Source organism: Brassica napus, assembly GCF_020379485.1.
Source record: "Brassica napus cultivar Da-Ae chromosome A3 unlocalized genomic scaffold, Da-Ae chrA03_Random_13, whole genome shotgun sequence".
In the NCBI taxonomy this organism is placed as follows: Eukaryota; Viridiplantae; Streptophyta; class Magnoliopsida; order Brassicales; family Brassicaceae; genus Brassica; species Brassica napus.
This window is the reverse complement of record NW_026013972.1, coordinates 23,491-31,662: the sequence shown is the minus strand read 5'-3', so window position 1 is coordinate 31,662 and position 8,172 is coordinate 23,491. Positions and strand designations below refer to the sequence as shown.

At 35.7% G+C, this 8,172-nt stretch overlaps 3 pseudogenes; 1 reads left to right on the top strand and 2 right to left on the bottom strand.

Annotated features, from left to right (window-relative positions):
- Positions 1 to 236: 236 nt before the first annotated feature.
- LOC125594114 lies at positions 237 to 1,739 on the bottom strand (annotated as a pseudogene).
- Positions 1,740 to 3,358: 1,619 nt separating this feature from the next.
- On the top strand, positions 3,359 to 3,820 carry LOC125594115 (annotated as a pseudogene).
- Positions 3,821 to 5,560: 1,740 nt separating this feature from the next.
- LOC125594118 lies at positions 5,561 to 7,427 on the bottom strand (annotated as a pseudogene).
- Positions 7,428 to 8,172: the final 745 nt, after the last annotated feature.

Sequence of the window (8,172 nt, the reverse complement as noted above, 5' to 3'; positions counted from 1 at the left end):
ACCCCTACCAATAAACACATTTAATTTTTTTACTTCAAGTACTTTATTCAGTTCCAACAGTACACAATCCAATTAAAGCCAAGAATCACAAGTCACCAATCTCCTAACAACAAGATAAGTACACCAAATGATTTACACCCAATAACAACCCCCTTAACAAAGACAATAAAAATAACCCCACAAACACACGACACACAACAAAAAAAAAGAAAAACAGAAAGCAAACTGATAAGCTGAGACACACTGCGATTCACCAAGTTCATACCCTTCATATCAAAAAACCATAAGGGATTCGAACACTCCTATCTCCTCTCACAACTCCACGCTAGAGCCTTTATGTCATATTAAAAAGCTTCACACATCTTCAAACACCAAAGGCAATCGAACCCACAGATTTAGTCAAAACATCTACTGGTTCCTGCTTGTCTTCCTCTGCATCTGGTCCGCGAACATAAGGAGAAATCCACTTAGACTTAACATACTCGGCTCTCCTCCATGGCGGCACATGAAGTCCTTTCTTCTTCAAGCTCTTCTTTGCACCTTCACATACAAGGATGATGATCTTCTGCAACCTATCCGCTTTCCCAACAAAAATGGAAGGCAGAGTTTGCAGGATCGACTTGTAGGTCTTTGTTGCACGAGCAATCTCGAAATTCGGTTTGAAATCAACGTCGATCAACAGCCTTTCACCATCAACTATCACATCCACATACTTATACTCCCTGTTCCAAACCAATACGTTGAAAGATTATTACTTTACTAGAAATGCCTCTCTACTCAATAAGCTAAACCAAAACAGAACAAAAACAATCTGAACAAAGAGAGTTATAGACCATACCAGCAGGGTAAGAAGAAGATTTCTCCCAGCGAGATTTGCACAGAGCCGCATCATAACCTAAGCTCACCAGCTCATTGGCCACGAATATCTTCAAGCAAGATTCGTCTTTACGTTTACAGTTCTTACTCGTTTCCACAATCTTGGTCACATCAGCCATTAAACTCTTCTCACACGTGCTCGAACAGAGGACCAAACTCTACACATAGAATCCAAACCAATCAAGACTCTGCTTTACACAATCATAGAGAACGCTGATGAATCATACCTTGAGAGTCACGCGACCTTCACGGGAAGAAGAAGCTCCCAAATCGTCAGACCAATCAGACTCATCGTCAGAGCTCTCCGTGCCACTCCAGTTAAAGCAGCTGCATCGGCTACGACCACACCTCTGTTTATCGCCGTTATTGTTATCTTCGATGAAGTTTACAACCATCTTCCCCAAACAAACGGAGCTCGGCTCGAAATCACCCGAGCCACCTCTCGAAAGCGGTGGTGGTGTGGCGGCGCGGCCTCTGAGGTGTTCTTTAAAACTGAACTGGCGCTCAAAGAGACGCTTCAAACGCGATTTCGGCATCTGCTTCATCGTCTCAGGAAAGGTATCTCCTCCTCCGATGCTTCGATCGGTTGGATTTTCGTATGAAACGGCATTTGCGATATCACTCCACAATCAAAAAACGGCCGCCGTATATAGAAAACGAAAACTAATATTCAATCGAAGATCTAATCCTTACAACCTAATATTGATTTGATTTTGAAGTTTCTAGATACGGATTAAAGCTTCCGAGATACGCGACGGCTCGTAAAACGTCAGGCTTGCGATCAATTATAACGACGATCGAACGCGAATCCCACGGAGATCTGATTTTAATTTTATCGGCGGCGGTTAGAAGTAGATGAAAACGAAACTGAATTCGAAAAACGGCGATGTGTGAAACAACGACAAGGAGGAAGAGGAAGAGGATGAGCTTTGATTTTTATAAAGGGAAAGGATATGATGATGATGCACACGTGTGAGTCCTACGTGTCGAAAATAGCTATTGTTTTGAAAACGATTTAACTGATCAAGTAACACGTGTCGTGAGATCAAGGGTGTTGGTGAGGGTAACAAGTGGCTGAGATCGGGTGCGCTTTGTTTGGAGAAAGTCGAGATTACCCTCGAAGACGTTTCTGCTAGAAAACGTGTCTGCGACTCCAGTGAGGCCGGGGGTTTGTTAAGCTGATCCTTCCGGAATAAGTTTGAAACGGAAAGAGTGGATATTAAGATTACGAAATTACCCCTCCGTATTTGTTGTACTTTTTTTGCTTTGTATACCGTATATTCGCCTGTTCTTAGTCTTAGTAGTATATCCATCCGTACATTTGTAAGTAGATACTGCAAATCTCAACTTATTTCTTTTTAGAAATTAATAGTTGTCATCCCAAATAACTAAAAACAGTTCTAAGCCATGGATGTAATTTTCAAGTTTTGAAATATCTATTAAATTTAATAATTATTCTATATTTTCAACTCTTTACATTGTTTGAAACAGTTATTCTAGAAGCAATAAAGCAATGCAGTTAAGAAAACCAAATTGTGTAATAGTAAGTGATTTAGTAATTTATTTCTTATTATCTTTTTGTTTTCTTCTTAGATTTATCCGCTTTATGGTTGATATAAATATTTTCAGAGTTTAAAAGATTTCTTAAATGTAATTGACAAAAAAAGTTATTAATGTTTCCATTTTTTTGTAGGCAGCTATACAAAATTAAAAATACATAGATTTAAGAAAAAAGGAACATTTATAAAACATTAATTTTACATAAGAATAAAAAAGGAAACAAGCAGAAGTATAAATCCAATCCTATTTTAGAAAGCTCCCATAGAATTTTCGCGCCTCCCTCCCTCCAACTTTTCTTTTCACTTTCCCGCTCTCGTTTTAAGGTAACCTCTTTTTCTCTTCGATTTAGGGTTTGTTCCACTTATCTTTCTCGTTTTTGATTTATACTTGATTTCACCGGTGATCTCGATAAGCTCTTTCGGATCTTGTTATTATTGATCTCTATCGGTAAAAAGAATATTTTCTCGATTCGACCGCAGATCTAGGAGGAGAGTATACTTGTAATCTCTTTTGAAAATTTAAAGGCTTATCCCATGTTTTTGTTTAGGTAATTGAAGGATATGGCAGGTAAAGGCGGAAAGGGGCTTATCGCCACAAGACTACGACGACGGCTGCTAACAAGGACAAGAAGAAATCCATCTCTCGCTCTTCTCGTGCTGGTATTCAGGTTTCTCCTCTCAACCCCTAAGCTCCCTAGGTTTTTGTTTAGTTTGTGATTGTGGCTGAGAAGAGCTTTGTTCTGAAGAAAATTTAGATAAGAAACAGAACAAGTAACAAGATCTATGATACCTTCTGTATTAAAAACACAACAGGACTTTGGTTGATTTTGATCTATATATCTCTCTCTATTTAGCTTGTTATTTAGATTTTGATCTAAACACATCACCTTGTTGTTTGGATCTGTCTGATGCTGATTTTTATTTTATTTTTTTCTTTGATGGCTGTCTTCTTTCAGTTTCCAGTGGGTCGTATCCATCGTCAAATCAAACACGTGTTTCAGCACATGGGAGAGTTGGTGCCACCGCTGCAGTCTACACAGCATCGATTCTTGAGTACTTGACTGCAGAAGTTCTCGAGTTAGCTGGAAACGCCAGCAAAGATCTGAAAGTGAAGAGGATCACTCCGAGGCATTTGCAGCTTGCGATCAGAGGAGATGAGGAGCTTGACACTCTCATCAAAGGAACAATCGCTGGAGGTGGTGTCATCCCCCACATCCACAAGTCCCTCGTCAACAAGATCGCCAATGAGTGAAAAAGTCGCCCCCACCAAGTCCTAAGTCTAGTTTTATCTGCTTTGCTTAATAGCTTCTGGTGTTTGCGTTTACCTTATTTGTTTAGTGTGCTTCTCTTCTGGACATCCTCAAGTGTATATGGGTTAACTTTAACCTCCTAGGTTTTCTTTTTTAGACTCCCATCCTATTGAGATCTTGCTAATGATATCTATCTTATAAAACTCAAGTACAAAATTGGAGTGTTTGGAGACTTGAATAGGACTATTAAAAAAATTTGGAGTGTTTGGAAACATAAAGTAGTCTTTTTAAAAAAAAATAATTTTGTTTGGAAACAAAGATAGTAGTATTAAGAAAAAAAAGTAATGGGCTTATATTTTTAAGAAAAATTAAAAGTCCATCATATTATAAAAAACTATCTATGGGTGAGATTTAAAATATACGAAAACAGGTCAATCTAATCGCCTAAAACTTTTTCTTTTCTAAACTAACCATAAAACAAAATTTAAACTTTATACACATATTTCAAATCAAATAATAATTTAAAGTTGATTTATATCAAAAATTGATTAAAACTAATACATATATTCAAAAATGGATTTTTACTAAACTATTTTTCAATAACCATTATACAAAAATGTTGTCAATATATATAATAAAAATACAATACAAAGCCCAATTTGAAATACCAACTCAAATTATCGTTTTTTATATTTCCTATTAAGTTTTATAAATATAATATATGTAATTATTTATATGATGGTACGTATAAAATACTATTAATTATATGATTACTTATATGATGGTAAATATAAAATACAATTAATTATATGATGACAGTATACGATATATAATAATGAATAGGGATGAGATTTCGGGCACCCATACGGGTTTGGTTATGATCGGTTTGTGTTTCGGATTTTCGGAGTCAAAGATTAAGCCCTGTTAGGATGTTTCTAAATTTTGGTTTGAGTTTGATTCGGATCTTTGCGGGTTTGGTTCGCGTTTGGATAACCCATTTAAATTATTTTTAAAGTTTTAAATCATTATCTATTTTAAATTTCAAAATCTATAAATAAAATAATATATTACCTATAAATTTGAATAACATATGTCAGAATACCTAGCTTAACATATCAATTGGTTTGATTTAAAATTTTGGATACGAAATCAATAATTATTTTAAGTATTTTTGGTGATTTGAGTATACTTTAACTATTGCAGATATTTACTTTTGACTATCTATATATATATTTCAAGTATTTAAACCAATTTAAAAGTATCATTCTTAATGTTTTATATACGTTAAATCTAAAAATAATTAATATATATATAAGTATATAAATCTATTTTTAGATAAATTCGGGTACCCGAATACTTCGGTTCGGATCAGATTTGGTTCTCTAAATAATAAAATTTGAATAATTCGAATATTTAATCAATTTATGTTCGGGTTTGGTACTATATTTTCGGATCGGTATCGGTTCTGTTCTTTGGATTCATTTTGTAAAACCTTAATAATTACATGAAAAACAAATATCAACATATTTTTCAAAATGTACACCCGCGCGCCTGCGCGGGTCAAAATCTAGTTATGATTATGGATGATTTTTATTATCTTCTTTGTTTTTCCATAATAATGAATGAAAAATAAACAACAGCATTCATTTCAATCACAATTTCAAATAGTTACATACTTACATAGAAGTGCATAACTCATAATTGTCCCATAAATTGGTCTCAAAGCAATCACACACTGAGCCCTCTCCTCACAGATTAAGGAGGACTATATCAATCATATAACTATCACACAAAGAGCTTAAGGTAATAAACCATCAAAGTTTGTCCCCTTACTCATTGGTTTTCTAACATACAAGTTATTAATCAAAAGCCATTTCTCTCTCCTTCAATCATCCTCTGACCTGCACAAAGGTTTTCATAAGCAGAACTTGCAACAAACTTTGTTTATTAGCTGAGTTATAAGAGACATTTGTTAGTTACCTCTGTTAACTGCATGTCTGAAGGTGTCTTCCATAACTCAATACAGGATCAGGTTCTCTACCATGTTGCTTAATAGGTTTCACGGTTTCAAATGCCTCCACGAGCAATGCGACTTTCCTCTTCCTTGCTAAGGAAATTTGGTAACGGCACGCTGGAGAGCATAATCAAACATCCAATCCTCTGAGTTTTTCCTCTCATCCATGTCCTGATGCTTGAGGTCAACCTTCTCTGCATCCGCATCAACAGAAACAGGAAGGTAACTGGGTTCCCTTGGTTTGAATTCCCTTAAATCCTCAGTCTTTGCCACAGGTTTCTTGCATTTGATGATAGTCCATGAAACGGTGGAATCTGACTCTTCTTCTTGGGTGCATGGCCTTTGTTTACGATTATATGGAATCTTTGCAGTTTCTTCTAACGTTGGGACAGCTTCAGTTTGGTCCTGAGACTCCTCTTTGCTATCCTTAAGTGTTTCTTCATCAGCGTCATCTGCTTCAGAGTTCATCATCATACCAATAGCTTCAGAGTTAAAGGAACAAGATTGATCAACATCTTCTTCTATGTTTTCTTCTTTTCGATCTCTTTCACTGAGTCATCTGCATAGTCTCTTCCAAGACATTCTCCTTTAACTCTATGTCATGATCACCTTCTAAAAACCTCACCATCTCTGCACTATCAGAGTCATCATCAACCTCACAAGTCTTTTGTACAAGAGTCTCCTCCAAATCAGATTCTTGTGACTCGATGTCATCATCACCTTCTGAAAACTTCACTATCTCTGCAGTGTCAGAGTACTCATCAGAATCAGTTTCAGAACGAGGTGCTCCTTCAGAAACAGTTTCTGAGATTTGGGTCTCAAAGGTTCCTCTATCTACACTCTCACACTCTTTCTTCTCCTCTACATACATCTCCACAACATCTTCCTTTTTCACACTCTTCTGAGACGTCAAACTCTGTCTCCTCGAGGATACGAAGCTTTTCAAAGGAGGATACTGCTTATGAAGATGACCGTTGAGCGAACAATACGTGTAAGGACAGACTCTCAAAACAGATGTTCCACTAACTTCACCATCATCAGTTCCATCGTGATTAACCATCAGATACTCTGGAAACTTGGAATCTTTAAGAGTCGAGGAACAAGTAGCTCTTTGTGAGCATCTATTGAAACTCGGAGTCTTCGTCAACCCCCTAACGATCCTCGAACCCGGCTTGTTATTACTTCTCTCTTTCTTACCGGTTTGGTTCTTCTGATTGAATATTCTCTTGTTCTCTATCCTTGCCTCGGAGCTAGATGTGCCTTTCATGTAATTAGGTGACCGGCCTGTTCCTTTAACAACAAGATCATGCTTACTTGGTGTTGACTGTGTCTTACCTGATTGAGAAACAGAACTGTCTTTAAGCTTCCTCTTAGGTTTTGTTCGTTTCATCATCATCATCATCTCTGGTCCAAACCGAGTTCAGGCTGGAGATTGTAAGACTTGATTGCTTGACAAGTAGTCTTTCTTTGAACCATCTTAACAAATCTTGCTTTGCCTGAAGACAAAGCTATTGCTTGTTTAGAGATGATTCTCTTTGATCAACGATAGGCTAAGTGGACTCTACGTCAATAGAACTTGAAACAAGACTTGAATAACTTTGTGATTGTGATTGTGACAAGCACCGAAAAAAAGATTGATTTTGGTGGGTCCCGTTTCTCTTTATTTTAGGGCCCCCTCGTGTAACACGAGAGAGATAATGCGCATTATGTTCTTTTGTCTCTTTCTCGATCAAGTTTTTTTTTAGCTCCTCTGAGCCCACAAATGAACTAGGAGGGATCTCAAACTTTAGTTTTTAAAAGTTTGATTTTGTATTTAAATGTATAAAAAAAATTTGATTTGTATTTTTCTCTGTCGGCCCAATTGTATATTTGAAATATAAAAATTTATTTGTACTTATATATTTGAAGAATTTATAATAATATATATTTTTTCGTTATTATTTTTTTTTTTTTAAAAGAAAAAATGTTTCGTTATTGGGAGTATTTTTCTTTGGTTTCAGTCCACAAAGGTGTGTCAAATAATTATATCATGACTTTATCACGCATATTGCTTTCTGGAATACGGAAGATACATATTGTAGTTAAATAAGTGTCTTTAAATGAAACTGAAGATATTTTGTAAATGCTATGATTTCATGGCAACAAAATTGTTAAAAATCATAAGCTCTTTTTCAGAAAAAAGATATGTTACAAACTAATCTTCACACTATTTTGTAACAAAATGAATTTCGAAAATTTGAACTGTTAAAAAGTATAAACCAGTGAAAACGTAAACTTATAATTTTCAAATTAGATATAATCTAAAATAAGTTTTTAGTTACGAATGAAACTTACATGATCATATACTTTAGTTATGTACAAATTAGAATTATCATGCAAACTATACCCTCCCGAACTTGAGCCAACAGTAGATAAGCCTACGTTCAACCATTATGAATTTACTTGAAAATTTCTATGTAAGCAGCCTTAACTT